General features: G+C 44.4%; 1 protein-coding gene across 7 annotated transcripts in view; it reads right to left on the reverse strand.

The window, feature by feature from the left end:
* Positions 1-26,890, reverse strand: part of EPS8 (EGFR pathway substrate 8, signaling adaptor) — a 790,402-nt gene that overhangs the window by 526,431 nt on the left and 237,081 nt on the right. Inside the window, exon 1 of one of the 7 annotated variants that reach the window (XM_069228465.1) lies at positions 18,706-18,806. The exons of the other annotated variants lie outside the window; for them this stretch is intronic. The gene's annotated coding sequence lies outside the window, so the exon portion shown is untranslated. Of the gene's footprint in view, positions 1-18,705; positions 18,807-26,890 lie in introns of those variants that run through there. 7 annotated transcript variants of the gene reach the window in all.

A 26,890-nucleotide genomic window follows, 5' to 3' on the forward strand; every position in this document is an offset into this window, starting at 1 on the left:
GATTCATCTGCCTACAGCACCGGGACTGTGTTTTGTGCTGCAACAGAAGAAAAACCACCATGACGCCATCAACAATGCTGCTGCCTGTACCGTGACTGGACAACGCCGTACGGAGCCCCACTTCACACAGCAACCCTGGTCTCTCCGACATGGCCACTTCACACCGTCACTGAGCCGCTGCTTGCACCATGAACTGTAGGCCCCATCCTTCCCACTGCCTTGCTCACACCTCAGTCTTGAGATCCCCGATGATGATGCTCTACGCTGAAACCCAAGCTGCTGCCTGCACTGTGGCCTGGGGACACCATTCGTGAGGTACACAAAGCACCATTTTGTCCTGCACCGCAGCTCCGGCCCACCAACACCAGCACCATCAACTCCAGCACTGTCAACAGATGCCCCTGTCTGCACTAGGATCCGTGGGGACCGCATGGAGCCCGCAGCACATTGTACCGCCGTCTTGGGCCTACCAACAACCGTGCTCCTGCAATCACGACAATGCTGCCTGCACCACGCCCTGAAGGCACCGCACACAGCACCACCCCACTTCACACCACAGCCCTGGTCTCACAGACGCCGCAGGACCGGTCACTGAGCCGCTGCCTGAACCATGACCTGTGTGCACAGCATGTTGCATTGTCCCTCTTCGCACCGCAAGTCCAACGCCATCAACGCCAGCCCAAAACTCAATCTGCAATGCGTGAGACTTCAAGGGCCTGGCAACCCCGGCACTAACCTATGGAACTGACGCTCGCTGATGCCAGCGATGCCACACTCCGCATCTCATTGTGAGGATAACATTTCCAAGGTACTATTTGCAGGTTTTTCCGACACCGTAGCTGGCCCACGACCCTACAACTGATTTGTTCTTCACAACGCCGTGATAGCTCCAGACAGAACAATTTACTTCAAGGAACTGTAATTTCAATTAATTCTTGCAAAATTCATATTATTACTGTATGTTGGATTTTTCTCATTTTGGTCTTGTTTTACACAGATAAATATTGGCTATTTTTCTGAAACTGGTGTGGTGTCCATTGCTTCTGACATAATCCAGACTGCTCATGCCAAGTTACCAAGGGGGTGAGCAGGGGTTATCAGAGCTGGGTATCTCCCTTTTCCTGAATAGAGTGAGGATCCCTACACGGTGAAAAGTAACTGCCAACTAGAGACCCCATTTCTAACATCACTCCTGCACACTGAAGTCAGTTTCTTATTCTTTTCTTTTATGCCCTCATAAACATGCCAGTATAAACTGCAGGTCATTGGTCAAATCTAATTTGGGCCCTTCTTATGATGTCCAGGAGTCCACTTCACAGAACATTGAGATGAGAGAGCATTAAGGAATCTTTGGGTACTAGAAAGGGTGCTACCTAAGGTAATTAACTTTTTCTTCTTATGAACCATTTTAACTGGAAATATGTTATCTTTAGAATAGACACCACAAAAATACTTCCCAAAGGTAGAGGGTGTGAGGTATGAACTCTTATTAGTGAGTCTTGCAGGACCAAGTGGGCAAAACAGAACTTCCACTGGATCTGTCCATTGGTGCTTCATGACATCGTGCACAGATGCCCTAGTCACAGCCTGGTATATTTCGAGAACTAGCACTTCACCGGACAATGCCATTGTAGGGACCCTGGTGGAAAGAGTCTGCTGGCCTTCTGGGTGTTTTTTATTAGCCACCATGTAGCATATTTGCATAGCTTAATGCAGAGGACTGTCCACCTGGCCAAGAGCTCTTTTGCACTGTCTTGACTTTCTTGGTCCTTGTATAACCCACAAAGATCTCATTAATTACACTATGATCTCACCACATACGTCCATTGTAGAAATGCACACCTTTTAAGGTAAAGCCGGTGAAACCTATCCTCCTCTTTCACGGGATAAGACAGAGCAAAATACATGTTGGCAGAATGATCGATTGACCAAGATGGAAGGGTAATATCATCTTTGGCAGAAAGGCAGCCCGAGTCCTGAGCAACAATTTGTCAGTGAAGAAAGTAGTATCAAGAGGTTGAAGGAAGAGAGCCCATAGTTCACCCCTATTGGGGCCCTATCTTAAACTGATTCCTACCAGTGATTTAAAGAGTGAGAGTTGGTTAGGCAAGCATAAAATGGCTGAGAGGGCTGAAAAGTAACCCTTAACTGTGCCTACTGCTATTTCAAAAACAACAATACCTGAGCACGTTGGCCCTACAGAGGGTCCCAGAAGACAGAACACACAAACCCTTGCAAGCACAGAGCATAGAGTGACGTTGTAGAAGGGTGCCAGACTGTAAGAATGACATCTAGCACTTCAGACAGCAAGTTGAAACAATCTGTCTGTCACTGCTCAAACTACACACATGGATATGTAAGTTATGGAGATTCAAAAGCATGACCCTCTCCTTATGTGGAGAGAGGAGATTATCCCAGAGGGGTTGCCGGATTAGAGGGTATAGGCTCAGGTTTTCTGGGTACCACACATTCCTCACAAAGTCTGGGGCCACTAAGGTAACTTGGGCTGATCTGTCCAGACTTTCCTCAATACTAGGGGCAAGACGAGCAGTGGCAAGAACCTGTATAGGAGACCTATGGCCCATTGCCAACAGAATGCATCTCCTTATGACTTTTTTGGAGATAACTCCAGTATGGAGAAACTCTGACACTGTTTTTAACATACAAGTTACTTACCTTCGGTAATGAAATATCTGGTAGAGACATATTCTAGTTCTAGACTCCTTACCTTAGAATTTTCCCCCAGGCGTCAGACTGGATCTGGAGATTTTTCTTTGAGCAATACCCTTGCACGCCGGTAGGTGGAGTCTGTCGACTCCGCAGGCGTCGTGGTCACCGTGATGACGTCGGGAGTAGTACATAGACGCTGCTAAGGTAAGTAACTTGTACATCTGATAGAGACTTCTAGTTGCAGATTCCTTACTTTAGAATAGATACCCAAGCAATGCCATCCTCGGTGGTGGGCTGTGAAACAAGATCATACTAGAAAGTCCTGCAGGACCGAATGGCCAAAGTAGCCGTCTCGACGGACCTAACTATCCAGGCAGTAATGCTAAGCAAATGTGTGCAGGGATGCCCACGTAGCTGCCTGACAGATATCCAGGACAGGAACTCCGCGTGCTAATGCAGTGGATGCAGCAGTTGCTCTGGTAGAATAAGCCTGCAAGCCTTCAGGAGGTTGCTTTTTAGCCAAAGCATAGCACATTTTGTTGCAAAGAAGCACCCATTGAGAGATGGTATGCTTTTGCACCACCTTCCCTTTCTTCGCACCCACATAGCCAACAAAGAGTTGATCATCCACCCGGAAATCTTTAGTACGATTGAGGTAGAACGCCAACGCACTTTTTAGGTCCAGACGGCGGAGTCTCTCCTCCTCATGGGAAGGATGTGGGGGTGCGTAGAAGGTAGGCAAAGTGATGGACTGGCCTACATGAAATGGTGTAACCACCTTAGGAAGGAAGGAAGCTCTAGTGAGTAACACCACTTTGTCAGAGGGTACAGACAAGTATGGAGGCTTTGAGGAAAGGGCCGGAAGCTCACTCACCCTGCGAGCAGAGGTGATTGCGATGACAAAGACAGTTTTGAATGTGAGGAGCCGCAAGGGACAATTATGCATTGGCTCAAAGGGGGTACACATCAAGTAAGTACAAGATTAGGATCCCACTGAGGCATGATGAAGGGAGTGGGAGGAAATAAGTGGGTGAGCCCTTTTAAGAATCTACTCACAACAGGGAGTTTAAAGAGTGAGGGATGATCAGGAAGCCAAAGAAAGGTGGAAATGGCAGACAAATACCCTTTAAGGGTGCCCAAGGCAGATCCCTGCTGGGCTAAAGAAAGAATGAACAGAAGAACCTCTGAAAGAGGGGCAGAAAGGGGGTCAACAGATTTGTGGGTACACCATGTCACAAATTATTCCAACGACACGTGTGTACAGTTTTAGTCAATGGACGCCTGGCTACCAAGATAACATTACAGACTTCAGGTGGAAGGGCAAATGTCGTCAACTGTTGCCGCTCAATCTCCACGCATGAAGGTGGAGGTTGGACAGGTTCAGGTGGAGAACCGTCCCCTGCTGCTGCGACAGAAGATCCGCCTGCAGAGGCAGTCTGAGTGGAGGATCGATGGACATGCTCAATCGGTCTGGATACCACACTGTTCGAGCCAGTCCGGAGCAACCAAGATAACTTGGGGCCGCTCGTACTTGATTTTCTTGAGAACTCTGGCCAGAAGAGGGATAGGCGGGAAGGCGTAAAGGAGGCCGGAGCTCCACTCGAGACGAGACAAAAAGCGTCTCCAACCGAGTGCCGCCTTAGAAACTCCAAAGCGCAAAATAGCTGACATTGTGCATTCTTTTCGGAGGCGAACAGATCTAACCTAGGCTCGCCCCACTTGAGAAAGAGGCCTTGAACCACCTCCGGATGGAGATGCCATTCGTGATTGACTGTGCGTGGGCGGCTGAGTTTGTCTGCTCTGGCGTTGGGCCCGCCAGATGTTGAACCATCAGGGTAATGACCTGATGTTCCAGCCATGTCCAGAGGCGTAGTGCCTCCTGACAAAGGGTCCAGGACCCTACCCCACCTTGTTTGTTGGAATACCACATAGCAGTAGTGTTGTCCGTGAACACCTGCACCACTTCCCCTTTGAGAGAGGGAAGGAATGCTTTCAGCGCAAGCCTGATCGGCCAGAGCTCCAGCATATTTATGTGGAGTCCCGACTCCACCGGAGATCAGAGGCCTCTGATCTCCGCCTCCCCCATGTGGCCGCCCCACCCCAGAAGTGACAAATCTGTCTCTATAGAGAGATCTGGTTGGGGAAGGGAGAGGGATCTGTCGTTGACCCAATCGGATTTGAAAGTCACCGCTGCAGGTCTTTTGCAGTCCCCTCCGAGATCTGGATCATGTCGGAGAGATTTCCCTGATGCTGCGCCTACTGGAACTTCAGGTCCCACTGCAGAGCCCGCATATGCCACCTGGCATGTGTTACTCGCAGGATGCAGGAGGCCATGAGGCCCAGCAGCCTCAGAGTCAGTCTCACCGAAACCCAAGACCAAGGCTGAAAGATCGGAATCATAGCCTGAATGTCTTGGACTCGCTTTCGGGAGGATAAGCCCGAAACTGCACTGTGTCCAGAACAGCTCTGATGAAAGGTTGCGTCTGAGAGGGAGTCAGATGTGACTTCAGCACGTTTATAGTGAACCCCAGCTGATGCAGGAGGTTCGTCGTAATCTGAAGGTGGGAGACAACTGTCAGGGGCGAAGGTGCCTTCAACAGCCAGTCATCGAGGTAGGGGAAGACTGAGACTCCTAACCTGCGCAGATGAGCTGCAACCACCGCCATCACTTTCGTGAACACCTGGGGGGTGCTGTTAAGGCCGAAAGGGAGCACCGTAAACTGAAAGTGCTTGTGACCTACCACGAATCATAAGTAACTTCTGTGGGCAGGCAGGAAGGGGATGTGGAAATAAGCGTCCTGCAAGTCCAACGCTACCAACCAGTCTTCTGGGTCCAAGGCAGACAGAACCTGAGCCAGGGTGAGCATTTCCCCTTCTTGAGGAAGTAGTTCAGGTCCCGAAGATCTAGGATAGGACATAAGCCCTTGGCCTTCTTTGGTATCAGAAAGTAGCAGGAATAACAACCACGACCTACTTCTGGCACAGGGACCCTTTCTATAGCTCCCTTGGCCAAGAGAGCCACGACTTCCTGGCAGAGAAGCACCAAATGATCCTCTGGAAGATGTTGGAAGGAAGGTGGCATGTGTGGTGGTGCAGATTCGAAAGGGAGGGTGTAGCCCTTCCAAATGATCTGCAAAACCCAGACCTCTGGTTCCCTGTCTCACAGCCACGTGGGATTCGGCGTCTATGGCCACGCATAGGCTGTCAAGCGTGCATGGCTCAGTGGCTGGGTAGAGGACGCGACAGGGCGCCCCTTCCGTGTCCATGAAAGGGACGAAAAGCGGACTGTGGTGGGCGTGTGGTGGAGCAAAGTCCAAGGGACCGAGCCGTAGCATGGGAATCCTTGAATCTCTCCAAGGCAGAGCCGCTTTGTCTCTGAAGAGACGAGTGCCATCAAAGGGCATGTCCATGAGTGACTGCTGGACATCCCCCGAGAAGCCAGAAGGCTGTAACTAGGCGTGGTGCCTTAAAGCCACTGTCGTCGCAACCGATCTGCCCAGAGAGTTGGTCGTATCCAGCCCACAACGGATGATGAACTTTGCCGCGTCTCTCCCATCTTTCACCACACGGTAGGAGGAGACAGCATGCCAGTGTCAGGAGAAGTATCCAGGCCACTGGCTTCACCCAAGTTCTGTGCCCAGTCCATAGTAGGGTCATCCTGGTTTTCATAAGGGTCCAGGGACCCCACCAATTCCTCCCCGTATTCGTACCCATAGGAAAATGGGTCTGAATCCGACCTCCGGCGAATAGGGCCCACCAAAGCTGATGGTGGCGTCGGCCGACGTCGCTCTGACTCCCAGTCGTCAGGGGTAAGAATTGGGTCGACGTCGATAGAGGGCACTACCGACGTCAGGAGCGTCAATAATCGACCCGGCACCGGGGAAGGGCTCGATGGTTCGACCGGCGTCGATGCGGATCCGCACACGGATCCAGAGGCGACCTCGGTGGCCGGGTCCGAAGCCGTCGGCGCGGAACCCGAAGGCCCCTCAGCCAAACCACCATATCGGGGCCCAAAGATGAGGCGCATGGCCTCGTAAAACTAAGTTCGGCCGGGGTTGGTCCGGCTCCGGGAAACTCGGGGAAGCGCGGAGTCGATCCAGACACAGGCTCCAAGGACAGAGGCCTAGTGCGTGGACGCTCGTCCCCCGTCAAGTCAGCCGAGCAACTGGGTGAAGTCGGAGAGCGATGGGACTTCTTCGACTTCTTCTTCTTACCTTGACCCGAGGACTTCAAAGAAAAGACCGTCCTCTCGAGCGAGACCGGGACCTATGCGGAGTCGAGTGCCGGGCCGCCATTAGCTTTAGGGACCGCTCCCTCAAAGCTTTCGGGTGCATGGCCCGACACTCGGAGCACGACTTCGGGTCATGGTCGAGGCACGACAGAAACGTGATGAGGACCCGTCACCGACATCGTACGATGGCAGTCATCACAAGGCTTGAACCAGGTCTTCGGGGACATATTGACGCACCAAAGTCGTACCAAAAAACGCGACAAAACGGTCGAATTTGGCCAAAAAATAGCCTAGGGTAGCTCTCTCCGGATCAGCGCGTGGCGTGGAAAGAAAAGAACTGATGTCACTGCGCGAGGGCGGCGTCTATGTACTACTCCCGACATCATCACGATTTCTACGACGCCTGCGGAGTCGACCGACGCCACCTACTGACGCGCAAGGGTATTGCTCGAAGAAAAATCTCCGGATCCAGTCTGACGCCTGGGGGAAAATCCGAAGGTAAGGAATCTGCAACTAGAAGTCTCTATCAGATGGTGGGAAGCACATTTAGCCACGTTATGGACCACTGATTGAAAATCCCCTATGTAATGTCAGAAAGGGAGAGGTATGGCACTCATGGTCCACCAGCTGACATACTCAATTCGACTGCTCTGCCATTTACAGACCTCAAGGTGGTTGGATAACAGGAACATCTTATCCTGACCTGGCCATCTCCAGAGACAGAGCTTCCTGGCACAAGATCCAGGACCCACCTTGCGCTACTTGCTGCAGTAAAACATGGCAGTAAAAAACTGTTGTATGTTAGGACTTTTAGCAGTCTTCTCTTGGTTGTTGGTAGTAATGTTATCAGGGCCAAACGGATTACCAAAGTCCCAAAAGATAAAAGTGGAGGTGGATTTCTGCTAGGGACCAGAGGCCTCTGATCTCCACCTCCCCCAGATGACCCCTCCCCAGCATCAACACAACTGTGAAGGAGAGGTAGGGAAGGGAGAGTGGTCTGCTGCAAGTAAGGTCACTCTTGTCTGCCACCACATGACGCTGTAAGCAATACATTGTGAGACAAGGACTGCATAAGAAAAGTATTCCCCAGTGCCGTCCTTAGATTGAAACCTTAAAATCAATTGTAGCTTCTGCATGCATTATCTAGTATATGCATGAGACCAGCTTAAGAAACCCCAGAACAATCCTCACCGAGACCCAGGATTCAATCTAATTTCTCCAGAACATATAATGAGTGCTCTGACCTCGCTGCATCAGTGGAAAGGCCTTGCATGATAGCTTGCCCAGGACTGCCACTATGAAAGGAATCCTCTACGAAGGGCTTAGGAGGGACTTCAGCACATTGACAGAAAACCCTAAGGAGATCAAGTGCTTAGTTGTAGTCCAGAAGTAGTATCTGACTGACAGCAGTGAGCCAGCCTTAGGTGGCCTGTCCTTAAAGAATACGTATGACCCTGATCTCCCAAGATGAGGCACAAACTATGCCATTTTGTTTGTGAACGCTCAAGGAGCTGACGTAAGGTGGAAGGGCACAGCTAATTGACATGTTCTGACCCCACTGTGAAATGCAGCTAATGCCTGTGGGATTGGGTCTGTGAAAATACACAGATCCAAGACCAGGGACACAATCTAGTTCCCAGGATCCAAAGCAGAAATTATTCTTGAAAAATGTATTCAATGGTCAGAGGTCCAGTATATACCTGAGGCCTTTGTTGTTTGAGATGAGGAAGTACTGCAAACTGCACTGATCGCCCCTTTTCAAGAACACTCAATGCCACCTTTGGCCAGCAACGGACAGACTTCATGCATCAAGACAGCAGCATGGTCGGCCAAAAATTGGCACAGGGAGTGAAGACATGGGGGACATAATGAAAGGTGGGGGCATAACCCTTTTGAAGAATTTTAAGACTCATCAGTCTAATGTGATGAATCTTTAGCCAGGTAGAAAATATCGTACCCTGCCCAGCAGGTTGTGGGCTTGGCAGTGCAAGTCAAAGTAGCTCGGGGGAAGAAAGAGGTGGAAGATAACTGTTCCTGCTGGTCTGAACATCCCCTACTGCCATCCCATCCTCGGTCCCTAAAGGGCTGAGCTTGCAGCTGCACCAGCAGCAGGGTAGGTTGCTGGTGGCGGTAAGGTATGCCTCTGGAATACTCAAAATTACTATAGTGCTTGTGGAAGTGTCTGGTTGGGGATAATAACCCCAAATACTGAGCTGTGGCGCAACTACCTTCAAAACACTCAAGTGCCAAGTAAGGCTCTACTCCAAATAGTCTAGATCCACTGAAGGGCATGTCCGTAAGGATTGCTTGGACATCCCCTAAAAACCTTGTTGGCTGCATCCAGATGTTGCACCTAAGCACTTTGGTGGTGACAAAAGCACCACCTACGCTGCCAACAGTGTTCAGGCCTGTAAGCAGCAGATACTTGGTGCACCCTGCCTGTAGTAGATTATTTGGGAAAGGGAGTTCCTGAGGTCTTCCAGATGGCTTTCCAGATCTTGCTGGCCATACCCTATAAGCCATCAGTGCACCTTTCACGGACGCACACTGAATTCAGAGCATTAAGTCAGTTTAGCTGAGGAAAACATTTTCTTTTCAAAGACATCAATACATTTTGGAGGGGTGAAGGGTGAAGAAAAATCATTCTGATTGAGTTTATTTGTGGATGCTTATATCACAAGACCTTCAGGCGCTGGGTGTCTCATCAAAAAAATCAAGTTTGCCAGGGGCTGGCCTGTGCTGATTGGCAACAGGTTGGGTCACAGAAGGGATTAAACATGGCTTAGGCCAAATGGCCAACACAGTGTTGGTAACAGCTTCATTAAATGTTGAATTTTAAAGATTTAGATAACAGTAGTGCCAAAAGGCGCAAAGTGCCAACTGATGACATCTGCTCGCACCAGACTGGGACACAGTCACAGGTTCAGACTGACCTCGATAGACAACAGTCCAGGCATAGGACTAAGTTTGGCCCGCTGTTGACTGTACCTATCTCCTTGGTGCACAGTCCGAGTGGTGTTGTTTTGTGTTGCAGGCTTTGGTTCTGATGAAGCTATGCAGTGAGGCTTTGTGGGGCTTTTCGTCAGATCCAAATGAGCTGTGTGGTGAGGCTTGCAGTACTTTGTATTGTTGGGCGTCAGTTCGGATGAAGCTGGAAGCCACGCGGTGAGGCTTTACATTACTCCAAGTTGATCATAATGAAGCATGCAGCTGCAACCATGCGGTGAGGCTTGCAGGACTTCGTAGCTGATTTGGTAAAATCTTCAGTTAGGCCAGGAGGCTCTCTCTCGGAATCCTTGGCAAGGGCCCAAGACATGGGGAGGCACTAACTAGGGATCAGGAACTCACTCTAGCAGAGCTCAAGCAGGTCTAGTCGCAGGTTCAGTACAGTAGGGACGCTGGGCAGTTGTAGGGATGCCTCTGGACCCTGCGGTGTCACTGCAGCTAAGTACAGTAAAGTCCCTCTGGAAGCAGGGCAGTGCTTCCTCTGTAGTATCCAGGACCGGGAATGTATTGAAGAGCGGGTCTGAAAGTCCTATTTTTATACCTGGTGCCCACTTTGAAGTGAAAAAAATATCGGACTCCCCCCCCCCCCCCACCCCCCCCCCCCCCACATATCCCAATCCCCCCATATTTTGTCTCCAATTAAAAGTTTTGTGGAAAATCCTTTCTCTAAGCCCTGGTCTCAGTCAGTCTGGGAGTACAACAGACTAGTATGAAGTTCTTTGTGTGTGAGCTGAGGCAGGGTATTTGAAGTTCAAGAATGACAGGTGACAGCCCTGCCCCTCCCATCAAGTCAGGATGGCCCAACCTTCCTACACCCAGTCCTTCTATCGTGTTGCTGTCTGGGAGGAATACAAAAAGTCATGTGGCCCAGGAAACAGGCACCAAAAGTTAGGACAAGAAAATGCCAACTTTCTAAAAGTGCCATTTTCAGAATTGTGACTTAAAATCTAAATGTATTAAGGTAACCCAATGTTATCCTATTGGAGAAGTAGGCCTTGATGCAGTGAAAAACAAATATAAGAGTTGTTCACTACCAGGATATGTAAAAGTTAAAAGTATATGTCCAACTTTTTAAATACACTGCACTCTGCCCTGTGGGCTGTTTAGGTCCTACACTTGGGTGGACATGGGTATTAAATAACGAGTTAGACCTGGCATAAGATTTATTTTTTCAGGTCAAAATGGCAGTATACAATTGTACACACCAGCTGCAATGGCAGGTCTGAGGGATGCATAAAAGGCTTCTAAAGTGGGCAGCACCACGAGTGCTACAGGCCCAGTAGCATGATTTAATGTACAGGCCATGGGTGCATGTAGTTCCACTTGACAAGGGACTTTAAATAAACTAAATGTTTAGTTTAGTTGCCAACTGGGTGAAAGCCAATTTCACCATGTTCAAAGTAGTGAGCACTTTAGCACTGGTTAGCAGTGGTGAAGAGCATCCTTAATGGCAAAAACAGGTTCAGAAAAAAGGAGAGTTAGTGCAAAATGTTTGGGAATGACCCTGCAGAGAAGGCAAAGTCCAGCAAACGTGTATAATGATTGAAGTGAATATTGAACCGGAAAAAGGCAACATATAAAACCAACATGACAAGGTTAGCTGCCAGGTAAGAATACTTAGAGGATACAAGCAATTGAATGGTAGATAAAATAAAATGATTCAAGTCAGTTGATTAATAAAATACACCTTTTCACAAGTAGTCTAGATTGTGTTATGTTTTGATATCTTCTTCAGAAAAATGAACTAATGTATGTAAATTGCTTTACTGTAACTGCACGAGGTTAGAGTGTAGATAGAAGGTGACATATGGTACAGTAGATTTAAAAGATAGCGCTCAACAGCCAGATCATGCTCACATTCTTCAGCCAACCTGATTTCCTGAAAACTGTCATTAGGAAATAGTCGCTTTGAGTAACTAAGTTAAAAAAAAAAAATGACTAAACACCTAACATGTCAAGGAGAACCACAACTGATGAGACATCAGTCTAGGAGATTGTTGGACATAATGGGTGTAGTAGATTTTTGTGCTTCTCCATACATAGATTAATTGAGTTTGTAGTTAACAAAAAGTCCTGCATTCAACAAAACTTGTTGGGGATCCGATTCAACTAAGACCACAGTGTATAATGTGTAAAACTGAATAAATACACACATAAGAGTCACAGTTTAAGACACCAGAAATTCATTATTCTGAAGTGAAACATTGTTTTTAGCTTTGTCCTTTCATTTCCACCTTTTTTGTGCTGTACACCTTTTAACTCAAAGAATCTAATGAAAATAGTCATTAGCAGTAAAGTCTCTGAATACAATTTCAAAATCTGTTCATCACATTCTATGAAGTGATCCTTCAGGTTAAAAAAAAAAAAAAAAAAATCAGGAAACTATTGCCAGATGATAGAAATACAACTCAGACATCAGACAATGTCCTTTTAGAATTGAAAACAGCTTTTGTCACACTACTATTAAAAAGAAGCTCATGAATACACCACCCCCCAGCCCTATACCAAACCTATGTTTTCCTGCTAAACATGCATAAAGGAAAGCAAATGGCCAACTATAGGCTGTTATAGTTGACAATATTGATGACAATACCATAATGTGCTCCAGTGAGGCAGGCTTTCATCTTTCTCGTGCCAAAGTCCACAATTACAGCTGTAATGGATGACAAGGAGCTTATTTTGTTCACCTATTTGCAGCAATGAATACAGTCAACCATGGAACCCTGCACTAGAATGACTGACTTCACATTTGAATTGCAGATATTAAATATATTCTTTCTTCCTATTCGAATAAAAAAAAAAACTCAGCTAATGGCATGCCAACTGCTACTGAGCAAGGTTCTGTGGGCCACTGTTCTACTTAATAGATGATTACACTTAGGGAGCAACTTCAAGGTTTATCGATCACGATTTATAAATGGGCTATCATCCAGTTACGTGGCAAAGGTGAACTGGATACCTTAGTTGTTAGTACAGTAAGAAAACAAACTGATGTGGGTCAACTGGCCTGTCCTGCCTTAGAAGACATCAAATTCTATAAATATACAAAATATCACCAAGGTCCAATTGAAAGATGGCACATTTGAATTCAGTACAGGGACAACAATTTTCCTTTGAGCCGGAGCTGAAATCTGCTCCCAGTCGCTCATTTTTGCTTTTGGTACTAGATCCAATGAACTTTTTGCATCAGACCCATTCAACAAGTTTTATTATCCAAGGTTTCTTAAGAATCAGTATAACAGAGACAGACTACATCTAGCTATTACTATCAACGTGTTGTATATGCCAACAGTATTCCAGGAAAACAATAATAAATCTTCTCTATTGGCTGCTTGGTATTGCCCATCTCTACTACATTCTGCTGCAAATCATGTTGTGCATTTGCTCAGGATGGACTGCAGCACTCTAAGATTACCAAATAGCAATAGTCTTGTATTTTATATCTCTAGGATGTTTTCAGACTCTCACTGTCATATAGATCTTATGCCAGTTAGCAATGGTTTGAAAACAAAAAAAAAACAGTACTTAAACAGGTGAAAGAACAAGTACTCCTATCTAGAGGAGCTGTAACACTGCCTTGGGAAGATAATAGGACATGTTATACACACATCACCCAATTCCCAAAGGCAGTAGTGGCCTGAAACTTATCTTTGTTTAAAAATGTCTTCAATTAGGCCTGTCAGGAATGCAGAGAAGGATTCATTGTATGTATATTACTACTGTCTCATTCTCCACCACATATGTACATAATAACAACTCAAAGGGTATGAAGTTAACAGACTGTCATTTGCATTTTAAGTTGTGCATTATTGGCCATTAAACTCCAATTCAACTCTTTCCCACCATGGACCCTGTCCAAGTTTTACTTCAACAAAGCAATCTAGAATGGGAAAGGGAAAAGATTACTTCCAGACTTGAAGATGCAGAGGTATCGCCATAAGGAAATTTATATTTCTATGGCAAAACAAACAAAATGAGTATTTGGACACCGAGGTGCATTTCTCCAGTGAATAACTGTATGCTATGTGCAATTATACAGTGTGGAAGTGACAACCTGGAGAATGTCACATAATAGTCTGGGTACTAGTCCTGTAAATCTGAACATTACAAGGCTTTCCAGGCATCCTGCTGTGAACATTCAAGAATTTAAAAAAGTATTAGAACATTGGAATGTTGAGAGCTCAACTGAAGATAGTATAGTAGCTCCGGGCTTAAAATGGCTGATAAAAGCCTTCTACACAAACATAATGTTCACCTATATGTTTCTCCCTCTTCAATTTAGAATATGCTACCCTAAGTGGGTTGAATGCCTTATAGCTTGTCTGCCTCAGGATATACTAACTGTTAAATGCCAACTCCCTCATAAGCCATCACCTGCAGCTTGGGCCTACAACAAGGGTTCAAGGCCTTTAGTCACGGATATAGTCTCGGCAGAAGGCTATAAGTCTATATTACATCTGCACTACTGAGAATGCATATTTACTACTTCAATTTATAAATAACTCTCACATTGTTTAACCATAGAAGAGTAATTGGCTTGCAGTCGCGCTGAAACAAGTATCCAAATATCAGGCAACTCTTGTCTGGTCCTTCATTAGACTCACGTCTTTGATGCTCATTTACGAACCTTGTATGGCCTCATCTTAGGAGGGTCTGTCTATAGTACATTGCTGAACTGGCAGCATAAGATAATGCAATATTTCTCAATAAACAGTCACTTCCACACTAGGGTGATATCTGTGGGGGTAGAGGGAAAGTTGGTTGTGGAATTCCCATCCTTTTCATGTTTAACTCATATCTAATACTTGTGAGGAACTGTATTATTAATTGGGATGTATGGTAGTCCACCCTGGTAATAATTTCACCATTCTTATTTGATCCAGTAAATGTTTCAGTAATTTAAACCTGAGCTACACCCCTGGTATAACTAGCTATGGCACAGAGCAGACAGGCTTAAGAAAACATGTAAAGCATTTAGATGTACCAACAGCTGAAAGTTAAATCCACAACCTGATAAAAATCCACTTCAATTTATCAAAACATAAAATAATTCAATGAACAAAATTACACCAAAACCCCAAACATCCACCAAGAGGAATTGGAGGTCTTAATCTTTAAATTTCAAATACAAATAGCACCAAAAGGAATTAGGTGTCATCTGGCTCTCCTTGACCGGAACATATGGGCTATTTATGAACGATAGTGATAGAACGTGGGTCGGATACAGAAACAAGGTTTGTCCCCGTTAGACGCTTTAGCTTGTAATTTCTTGTCCCTCCCTAACCAATAGGGAACAAGTTCCCAGGGTTAACCCTACCAACATTTGCACCTGTTCCCGTGTACTGCAAGAAATCCCAGAATCCCTTTTTACCTAAAACTAAGAAGGCAGAATTGTTTTTTCCCCCTGTACAGAGTGCCTGTTCCCACCCTAATGTTGTGGGCAGGGAAATGAGCATCCCCTCCTCAGTGGCCACTTAAAACCATTTATGTGGACCTGCAATTATTTTTGCACTGTCACTGTAGTGGGTGACACATTGGGTGCTGCCATCCAGTTGTTACATTTAACTTACAGGTCCTGGATATACTTTGTACCATGCAATAAGGGTTTCTAGGTAATTTAAATATGCCAATTAGGTGTATAGCCAATTATGATGTTTTATAGGTCATATCACATGCATTAGGACCTGGTTCGCAGAGTCCCATTGCACAGAGTAAAAAATTACAGCAGCATCAGTCTAAAATGTGTGGGTGATAATCCCTATTCCTTTGGCCAGTCCTTAACAACTTTGGTCAATGGTGGTATGTGTGCTGCTTAACCCTTCCATTACCACGTTCTGTAGACTAATTCTTCTTCACTGCTTATGGTAGGTGAGGCAGGTGTCTCTATTCAACTTAATCACCGCTATGCCTCGGACCTCCATATAACTAACCACCAGAGTTGAGTGTAAAGACAACACAAGCAAGCTTTCCAACTGGTCCACTGTGTCCCTTTGAGCCATTATCTGTGCTCCCATCAAAAGAGATTCACATATCTTCCAACTGCTGCTGAATGCCTTCAACAATAATAATAATAATAATAATAATAATACAGCACTTCTCCAAGTCACCCATCACCACTGCTTTCAAGTGAAAACTGATGTCCACTTCTACATCATCCTATGCCTAGTAAAGTTGAAAAACAGCTACATTAAGGGAGGCTGAGATAGGGCACCAAGCAAGATACAGTACAAATGGATTGGAGAAGGATTGCTGTGCTACCAGGAGGTACTGCCACTTTGCTTTCTTGTGTTGGCCTAGTGCCTGCTGCATTTTGCCTGGGAGTGAGGGGACTGGACTTAACTCTCTACATCCTGCAATCTAAAATGTCTCCAAGGGCGTAACTGAGCTTGTCTCCAGTTTCTGAAGCCTCAGGGACATCAAAGAATTTACCTGCATCTTGCTTCTGGCACCTGGGCTACTATGTTGTGAGCCCTGCTCTGCCAAGTGGTGCCAAAGCCAATCCATGGCCCTTGGAGGTGAGTGTGGTGCTGAAACTCAAGAAACCAATGCATCAACACCAGTACATCAATTGAAACCAACGCATCAAACAAGGTATGTTGATCAGAACTGGAGCAACCCGCTGCAGAAATGACGCCTCGCTGCTGCGGACATCGCTCGCCGACTGAATGACGCAATGGCACTGACTCACAATTCAGCCCCGACTTCACCAAAGCAGCCTTGACGCATCAGAACTTCTACTCATTGCTTCTGGACATTGATGCATCAATGACGTTGCCTGATAAGGAACCGACGCATCGCCTGCAATAGCAACGCATACCCTCATTTGGATCAACGCATTGTCCCCGAGCATTGATGCAATCAAGGTACTGTCAGTGGGTCTCCAGGACTCCTGTACCCAGCCAGCGCTCTAAAGAGGTAGGACTGAAATTTTGGACCAGCGCAACCAGATAGCTCCAGTTGGAGCTACTGACTTCTAAGCACTGCTTTTTGTTCTAATCTTGCAAAATTCATATCTCAACTTGTGTATATTGAATATTTGGCATTTTGATCTTGTTTTACTGAGATAAATACAGGCATTTTTCTAAATGTGTGGAGTACTTTTGCGGTGTTTTCATTGTGTTACTGTGTGTGTGCACAAATACTTTACACATTGCCTCTTTAGTTTAGCCTGACTGCTCTGTGCCAAGCTACCAGAGGGTGAGTACAGGTAAACTTTCAGTGTGTATCTTATTTGCCCTGACAAGGACTTTGGTCCCTACTTGACAGGGTGCAAACTTCTGCCAACTAGAGGCTCAATTTCTAACACCAGCCTACTGGGCACAAGAGGTGCACAACCAGGGGTGGCTCCTTTAATGGATAAGGAGCATCACCCCATGGGTAAGCCTGGAGCTGAATGATAAAATGATATTTCATTTTGGTTTTATCTTTCATCTGCTGGCTCAGCCAGCAGCTTGTGAAGGGAGGGGCGGACTGGACCATGGGAGGAGGAGACAGTGCACGTGTGTTTGGCCAGCCGTCTCAGACCGGCCTAACACACATGCACACTTAGGTTTCTCCAACCTGGCTGTGTTGAACAGGCGGGCTGGAGAAACTGCACAGACCCAGTGTTGTGTCTGAGCGGCAGTCCAAGCCACTCAGATCAATCCTGACGCTGCTTTCATGTTAGGTTTAGCATGAAAGCAGCACCAGGATTGCTGGCCGCTGTGCACAATTTGTTTTAAGTTTGCTTATACTGCAGTTGCCCGATATGCCATAGATCTCCCAACCATGGGCGGGCTAGATGAAACTTTCTACAGTTCTGTAGCAAGTAGAATTATGCTATACTGCAAGCATTTTTGGTTCAAGCTCATGTTATCTTGTATTTAGGATTTCCCTTGACCACAGCCCTGAACTGCTGTGAGCACCAATGATTTGCATTAGTATTTCTGATAATTTTAAAGGGTTAAGTTTGATCTATGAGCTGTCGAAACAGCTGCTAACCCACAGTTCACTTGGTTATGTTTTTTCGGGCTTCCCTTAATGTACCCCATGCTACTGGGTAGGCAGGTGTCATTCTTCGCCTCTTCTTTCCAGGTATAATCTCACAGCAGCTAATATAACTCCCGAGCTCGGAAAGTGGGTCGCAGCCAGAAAATGTGGCGAATGACGCACTCTTCCTTAATGGGCTGAATGAGGGTCAAGATCCAACTTACAGCGATCACTAAGGAAAACACGAACAAGAAGTCCACATGACTCAGCCTCTCGAGGGTGTGCCGTATGGCCAAATATCAGTTTACATCATTTACCATTCACTCCTGCTTCTCAACAAACGTTTCAGAAATTCAAAACTTCTAAATAAACTTTGCATATATTTCAAACAATTGGGTAAGACATGATCTTTGGCGCGCTGTACTTAGGCCGCAGAATGAAACGTTCATCCAGAAACATCAGTCAACAGCACAACTTCATTTATGTAAGAACTGGACCATTTGAGCAAGAGAGAAGTAGATACTCATGGGGTATATTTTTTGTTTTTTTAAGAAGAAGGCGCACAACGAATGCGGGCACATAATCTCAAACTGGAAAAGAAGCTTCAATAAGATGTGTCAAATGAATACGAGGGAAGTCCTGGTTCACAACAGCAACAAACAGGAACCATCACTCCCACCTGGAAACACAATCTCCATCACTTACTGAACGCTTTGCCACGCCCATGACGAAAGATAGTGGCGGATTTTTGTTTCTTGCAACCAGTACTTGGAGCCTGCCCCCTCTACTGTATTCTAAATCCCGGCTATTAAGTAATTATTTGCACAAACCTTGTCTCAGCTGCTGTTCTGCCTTCCTCTTCGAAAGAACGCATTCATGTATTAAGCTTCAAGCAGACTGCCACCCAAAGGATTGAAGATACACCTCCCAAACAGTATCACATTCAGTTCAGCAAAGTCATGAGGAAACCTCCTCCTCTTAGCAAATCCGACAGAAGTGCCTGGGAAATTATTAACATCGTGGCTGAGAATGAGTACAGCTAAATGCCGTGAATGCACATGGGCGTAGCCCGGCATATCAGAATACAAAGCGCTGTGCGCACTCACGCAGGAATTTATGTTATTGCTGGCACTAGATAGGGGAGCCCGGGAAATGATACAATAGACTTCTAAACTTTGCAGTCTGAACTGTGAAATTGCTACATGGTGCGCTGAAAGGTACATTAAACGCAAAACCCAAACTCAAGTGACGACCGAAGCAAACAATAGGCATAATAACGGGGTTCATTACCTGCCACTGTTCAGGCAGGGCCGATGCTGCTGGCTTATGCAGGTGGCACCGACTTGGAAGGTCGGCAGGGAATTCCTGCCTTGCTTCATGGAACAATGGTGGACACTCGAGGATGGATTCGGTTTGCTCCGGAACAGATGAGGGTTATATTACCCAAGGGAGCGCACACCTACTCACAAGGAGAACCTAGCTTGACCCCACTCCCACAGCTAAGGAAGAATGCAAACCCGTGTTATAGGCCTCGCCCACAAGCATTTCTGACTTCAGCAAAGGGGCCTGATTAGGAGCAGAGCCTGTTCGATTGGACAACTATTGCACCCCACCAAAACAACACCATGGAGTTTGGAATTTATTTGATGCAACACTTTCTGGGGATTAACATGTGGATCTTGGTGCTTAATCACACACTGGGCCCTCTCCACTTTTAGAATTTCAACAGGTTTGACTCTGAAAATTAAAGAAGGCTGCCAGCTATATTGCACTTGGTGACCAGTGATTTAGTTAGATTTCTGCTGAGATTGCACAGCAAACAGAAAGGGTGAAACACGGTTTCTGTTTTTCACTTGCTTGTGTTGGGCTTACGTTTGATGATCTGTGGTTGCATGAAACCTCTTAACTGGTCCTTGTTGCCACATTGGAGAAACTAAAACATGTATTGCTAGACCCAAACATTTAGGATTACAATTTGATCCACATTGATAATGTTCTCCTGAACATAATTTCAAAGTATAGCAAAAGTAAAAACTGTGGGAGTCTAACTACCCAGTCAAACAGGTATGCACGTTATTTTTGCCTATCACCAGGTCGGTTCTTCTATCCCTTTGTGACAATAAAGTTACTTGCACAGTATTTTATGGCACATTGGTTCATCAAACTCAGTTAAACCCCTTGGAGCACAAATAGAACTTAAGCATCTACTAACTAGCTTTTGTAGGACAGAAGTTAAAACTCCAAACATTTTTGGCGCACTGGATAATACCACCAAGCTCGATGCAAAAATATATTGGGGACTTCAATGTAGGAGTGATGCCATGAACGGATATTATTCTTGTGACAGGAAATAGTAAACAATGTAAATACACAAGTGTGATTAAATTTAAATAGGTTAAAAACATTTGCAGTGCTGGCTTGCTCAATCTGGGCTAACCAGATGAGACAGAACAAAGAAATGGCCCAAATTAAGTATTTTGTGTTTCAAAAACATCTGCTAAAAGATCATTGTAAAGTGATTTATTGCTCCTAGTAATTAGAACTATTTCACATCAAATGAAGAAATAAAAAGAAGAACCTAGGACAGTTCCACACACAACTAAAGGTCTAAATGTCATTTCACTTTGTAATTCAGCTACATTTTCCATTAGACAACCCTAAGTATAATTAAACTATTTATCTCTTTGCCCGGGAAAAACGCAAGCAAAGTCATTCAAAGGTATTCCTACTTAAGTTTTAAAATCCAATTTAATGGTGAAATTAGATTGTTGATAAATGAGTGGAGGAGAAACTTACAAATGTACTTTTAGACTGCTTGTGCCAGAATTGTCCTAAAACCAGTTCTGCAACCCATGACCATTGCCAGAGCTGAAATAAATGTCCTCAGCTAAGGATTCTTGCTCAAACGGCAATGACCTGCCTCTGAGCACAGGAAGAACAGGGTGGTATTAACTACTGACCACTTAGCAAGGATTAGCCATCTGGAAGGAGACAACTTGCAGAACGAAGGGCAGCCTTAGCACTACCTCCTTTGACTTGGAAATACAACAAAGGGCCTCTCCTATCCATTCCCAAGACACTCCTATCAGCCAGGGTCCAGTCACAGTGGAGTGAAAACAGCAGGACATGTGGGAGAAGAGCTCATCTAAATAAGGGAGAGTACACAGAGCTGAAGACAAACCTATCACGTGGCAAAGTGGTTCTGTTGCATTAAGCCAGAGGCTCCTGGGTAACTTTACACCAAGGCAAAGAGGTAGTGCTGCAAAAGAAAGAGGGGGACCACGAGCAAATAGGTAGGATTAGGTGGAAGAATGTTCTCACTCACCTCTTAAGATCACCACTTACAATGTGAGCTTCAACTTCTCTTCATAAGACTGTTTGAGGGTACAGTTTAACCCAAATCATGATGCTTGGTCAAAGAGGCCCTACCTCGTGTTTCATATGGCTATTTTGTAAGATGATGTTTAATTATGGCATTTTTTATTCTAGGACAGTTGGGGGCCACATATATACAAATTAGTCCAATTGCTCCCAAACACTTCCATAACAAAAACTGGTACCTATTAGCTTTGTCAATCACCCAAAATATTGCTTGTTCCTCTAACAATTTTATTTCTACTGTGAGCCCGACATGCAGTCCTGTCTGGATTCCTATAATGAAAAAGTCATGCTTCTTGGGAAGATCCTGGCACTCGGGTACACTATATTAGGATGGAACAGATGAAAACTTTGATGTGAAGAAATTTGAAGAGCTTAAAATCTTCTTGGGGTTGTTGGGTATGAGGGAGATATTTGCTGGTCAAACCCTTAACAAGCATCAATAAAGTAAGTTCATTTATTCATTTCTATAGCACCACAAGGCCTTTCCCTTTGTTCTGATCTTAGTTCAAAGACACAGTTCAGCATTTTTCACTATGAATAAACTACATATTGCATATTATACTTTGTATCAGACAGCGTTAATGACTGTACTGTGAATCTTCATAAACCTTGATTAGTATTAAATATTGGTGTCTCAAACTTCTATCTCTGATATACATTTGTGCAATATGTTTTATTGAAAACGCAATACATAAAAAAATACGCGTCAAAACATAACAAGGACAATCAAAGAGTTTTTAGACACACTAAATTGGCCTTTTTCCATCACTTAGTTGATGAATGCTAGCTGGTATAACTCATAACCATATCTATACCTGGTCCTGTTCTCCAATGTTAGCATACCCTTATGATATTCTGCGTAGGAATCTTAACATTTTTGGAAATTGGAAGTGGTTGACCTGGATCGGTAGAGATGCAACGCTCAGTGGAATCAGGTGAAGTCAGATGAACATATTGTATGGTGTTCATAGGAGGAAATAGCAAACGTGGAGTAAGCTTTGAATTTCTAAGCGGTTTGCTTTTTAACAAACTCTCTACAGTTATTGGAAACATCTGACACGAATACTGAAGTGTTTTCGACCACTAAGTTATGATTCCTGACACTAAATTAATTTTGTACATTTGGTTGTATTTTCATGTTCTGTTGTGTTACACCATTTTTGTTTTTATAGTTTTAACACACAACTGACAAAGTTCAATAAATAATATCATTAGAAAAGTATTTAGACATTGTGCGTGGGGGGTTCTACAGAGTGATATTCTGGTGCATCATGAACTTGACTGGATCAGAATTTTGGAGGGACACATCTTGAGGTTGTTCTTGATAAGAAATTAAGGATCGGAGCCTCTAAATAAGGATCATCTGAGACCAAGACATTTATGTGAAGGGTCCTATATAAGATAAGAGGCCCCACAAACAGTTAACAAAAAGCACAAATAAAAAGGCAACTCAGACATTGGAAATGGTTGGTGTTCACAGCCAGTCTTTTGGCTTTGTCAATGCTTGTTGTGTAATCTTATTTGCAAACTTTATTTTTTGGTCGCAACCTACCAGACAGCCCAGCTGTCTGGTTTGCTAAAGACATCTTAGGGACTTTCAGAAAGTTGCCCTAGGAATGCATTCCGCTTGTTGATTACCATTGGCTTTGTGGTTTGTAACTATATCTTTCTGGCTTTCCATTTGCTGGCTTTATTCACTTTAGGCTCTCTAGGTTCAGTCAGTCTGTCCGTCCTTTTGCATAACCTGTGTTTTCTGTTTCCTACCACAATCTTGCTTTCTGTTAACAGGCCTTTAAATTTTGTTCTTATCTCATCACATTTGATGTGCATTTTAAGACCAAGGTCCAATGTCAGTCACTGTCTTTCAAGGGTGCTTGTTTACTTTTCTTTCTCAAACTTCAAAGTGGGAGGATTTATGTGACAATCTTGCTGGATACTGGGGTAGGAAAGAGGTTTTCTTTTTATCACACAACATTGAACTGTGTAAGTATTTTAGAATACATCAGAATAATGAACGCACAAATGAAACATTTTTTGTTATTTCTGAAGTGTGTTGGAAACAATTAATGCAATATGATCAAAATGAATCATTAAACTAGGTGATGCAATTTCCACACATTTTCATCTGTGCACTGTATAGTTTTATTAGTATAACTAAGTCTGTGCAAATGTAATGGTCATTTCAATTGAAAATATAAAGTCTGTAATGGCAGTGTGCTACCACACCATGAATACTCCACTCTAAGCCATTCCACTCCACTCTGCACTACACCACTACACTTTACGCCACTGTACTCTGCACTACTCCACTCTATGGCAATGCACTCAATGGGGCTGCACTCTGCACCACTCCACTCTGCGCCACTTTAATCCCTACACCTCCTCATTGCAGGGTGGTGAGTTCAATGCCACTGCACTCTACATTACTATACTCTGCAAAACTCTATGCCAATGCACTCTACATCAGTCTACTCAACGCCACTCCAGTGTATGCCACTCTTTGCGACTCTACACTGTGCCACTCTAATACACAACACTCTCTACCACTCCACAACACTCTACTCCACTCTTTACCACACCACTCTCTTCTATGCCACTAACTTTTAGCCATGCTGAATAGCAGCCACACTGGTGAACAACATGGCTAAAACATACTAACAAAGTCAATAGCTCCTGCCTAGGTAAGACCTGCCGGCTTTGGCAATGCTTGTTGGGGGAAGCTGCCAGGCCCTCAATCTGAAAAAAAGTTTGCTAAAAGAAAACATATTTTTAACTCTCAAATAGCAAATAACTAATTTGCACGTGGATGTGCTCCTTGTGAAATCGAAAAATGCCATCATTCACATTGAAGACAGTGGCTGAAGTGGGCTGACCCAGCAGTCCCATGGTGTATAATGCAGTAGCTTGAAGAAAAATGTGAATGGCAATAACAAACCAGTGGATGAAGAGGGATGGCTGAAGGCCCTTTTAGATATATTGTTTGCATAATTTTAGTAATAACACCTCTTGGTTAACTCCAGACCTAAATATGGTACTACTGCACAGGTTGTGATGAACTTTAGTCCTTACAGCTACTGTTGTAATGTCAACATATCCTGGTTGCCTGACAAATTGTTGTCTATTGTCAAATAAGCAACTCTCTAATAATGCAACATATTATTGCTGCACACCGAGCTGTCATCCCTGGAGCAACAACGGGAAAACTCTTTGGACAGAAAATAAGGCGCAACACTGGCTTACTGGTAAGCCACTGGTCCCAATGAACTTGTGCTGCAGTGTAAAATGGAGTCTTAGCAATAGTAATAAAGACATTTCGTTTCTTCATATAATGTCAGCATTTGTGGCTCTTCTCTTTGTAGTTGCACAGTCTGTCGGAAACAACCTGTGTGTTGTACCATGCTGATTACAGGGGCAGTAGTGCATACATGACATCCTACATATATCACACATTACGTTTGTTGCTGCTAAACATAGAAGTGTTAAAAACTGCTTAAAAACACAATCATTGCCAGCAGAACCCATTGCCAACAGCTTATATTGACTACTTATCTACCTTCACCACTCCCACTCTCCTTTGGAATCATACTTGGGGCATCTCACTCATCTAAACAAGAAAGAATTCAAGCCTGGAATGCACTACTATAAAGGCAGCAATGAGGACACTAAAACATTTATGAGTTCTCATTAGTACAGTATACAAGAATCCTTATTGCTCATTGGTTTAAAATTAAACTTGGAATATGTTAATAATTCTTCTGATGTCGAAACAATCCCATGTACAACAAGCCTGGCATTAGAGAAGTAACTTTTCTGTATCGATTGGATCGGTGATGGCTTATTGTCTGGACAGCAATATAGGTTGGGTCTGCAGAAGGACTATGTAGGGGTTTTAGTTCATTGAGTCCACTTAACCACCAAGATGAGCTTAATAACGAGGAAGGCGTGTTTTTTTAGCTTCACTTGAAAAGTTGGTAAGTTGTTTTCATAATGTAACTAATCACTCATCACAAATAGTGCATGGCGAGACTGCCTTTCACTGCTAGGGAACCATTTGCAGGGGTTCACACTTCTAGTGGAGGATTTGAAGTTCGGAGGCACCACTATAGAAATGAAACACACCCACAGTCAATCGTTACGGTTTTAACGCTACCGACAAACCAAGGCATGCCTAACATAGAAACAGGTTTTCTGAAACTCTGCAATTAGCCCATTGCACCCATTCAAAAGACATAGCTTTGAGATATTAGTGGATTTCAGCTGGCCTCTGTACAGCAACCTTTAAGTAGGAAATGTGTTGTTAAATGCGAAATGACCTTTGGGTTTAAAAAGGGAGGGATAATGTGTCTAAGTTCAGCAATGAGCAAAGTTCCTCAGCTTCTGTTACTAAGGCGTTAACCTAAGTTTCCTCTATTGTGTCATTAAGTAAATATGTATCTAGCTCCTAGGTTTTAAGATAAGTGGAAGGAAACGTACAGTATTACTTGAAGTCAACAAGAATTTAACTGTTTAATTTAAAACTTGTTACTGACCAATGACGGATGTTTTTATGAATGTCTGTGCTATCACCAGGACTGGAAACAGCCAACAAGATAACTCGCACAACGTAGCACGCCAAAAAGTAAAAAAAAGAAGAAAAAAAAATGTTCCACGGTTGCATATGCAATTGCAGTTGCATAAGGGTTTTTTTTTTCCTTCGAACTCACTTTATGTAATGAAATGTAATTCGGTAACAATAAATGTATAAAAAGAAATCAACTTCTTAACTACATAGGCAAGTAAAGAATCCCCATGCTACAATGCAAATGTTTCAGTTTTAGTGTTAATGTAATAATACCTTCAGACCAGCCGGCTAGAGCATGTACCTTTGATGAGATAAAATCCTAAAATACACAAAAAAAGGGACTTAAAATGGAACTCCGTTAGGACCCGTGCCATACTACAATGAGACGGAAACAGTGTGAAAAGATGAGCAACACGCACCAAAAATCATTACAAAGCTCAAAACAGACCGCAGCGCTTTTAATTGAGGACAAAAATACAATAAGTCCACAAACGGATACATTTATGTAGACCAGTAAGGTGTAGTGCACCCATAATTAATTACCGTATTTATTTCTACTTTGGTCACTACCGCCGACGTGTCAACACAACAACAATAGGACCTCCTTTTCCTCAATCATCCTTAACAGTGGGGTTAGAGAAAATGTTTAAATTAAATTATAGCAACACTATTTCTTTCCGAATGCATTTGGTTGCTAATAGTAATCCCAAAACTGGAAGCTAGTTGCTGCCATGACACCGAGTCATATGGTAACTCTACCTCTGCGTCCTAAACTATCACAAACATGTCATGGTTGCTAAAACGAGTCAGTCAGTGGACATCAGTGCAACTTAACAGCATTAGAAAACGGAAACTCAAGGAAACACTATCAAAAATCAAATACATTAGAAATATATGTTAACCTCCTGACAGTGTCTGCTCAAATCCCTCCTTGAGGAGATTACAGAGAAGGACTCCCAATATGGGATATGTAGCTATCAATGATACAGCTGGTGCAGTTGCACCAGCGACTAAAGGGGAGGGTGGCTCTGTCTGCCCTGCACCAAAAGTAGCCATTTCAGTATTGTACAGCT

This window comes from Pleurodeles waltl, chromosome 4_1 (genome assembly GCF_031143425.1).
Source record: "Pleurodeles waltl isolate 20211129_DDA chromosome 4_1, aPleWal1.hap1.20221129, whole genome shotgun sequence".
Lineage (NCBI taxonomy): Eukaryota > Metazoa > Chordata > Amphibia > Caudata > Salamandridae > Pleurodeles > Pleurodeles waltl.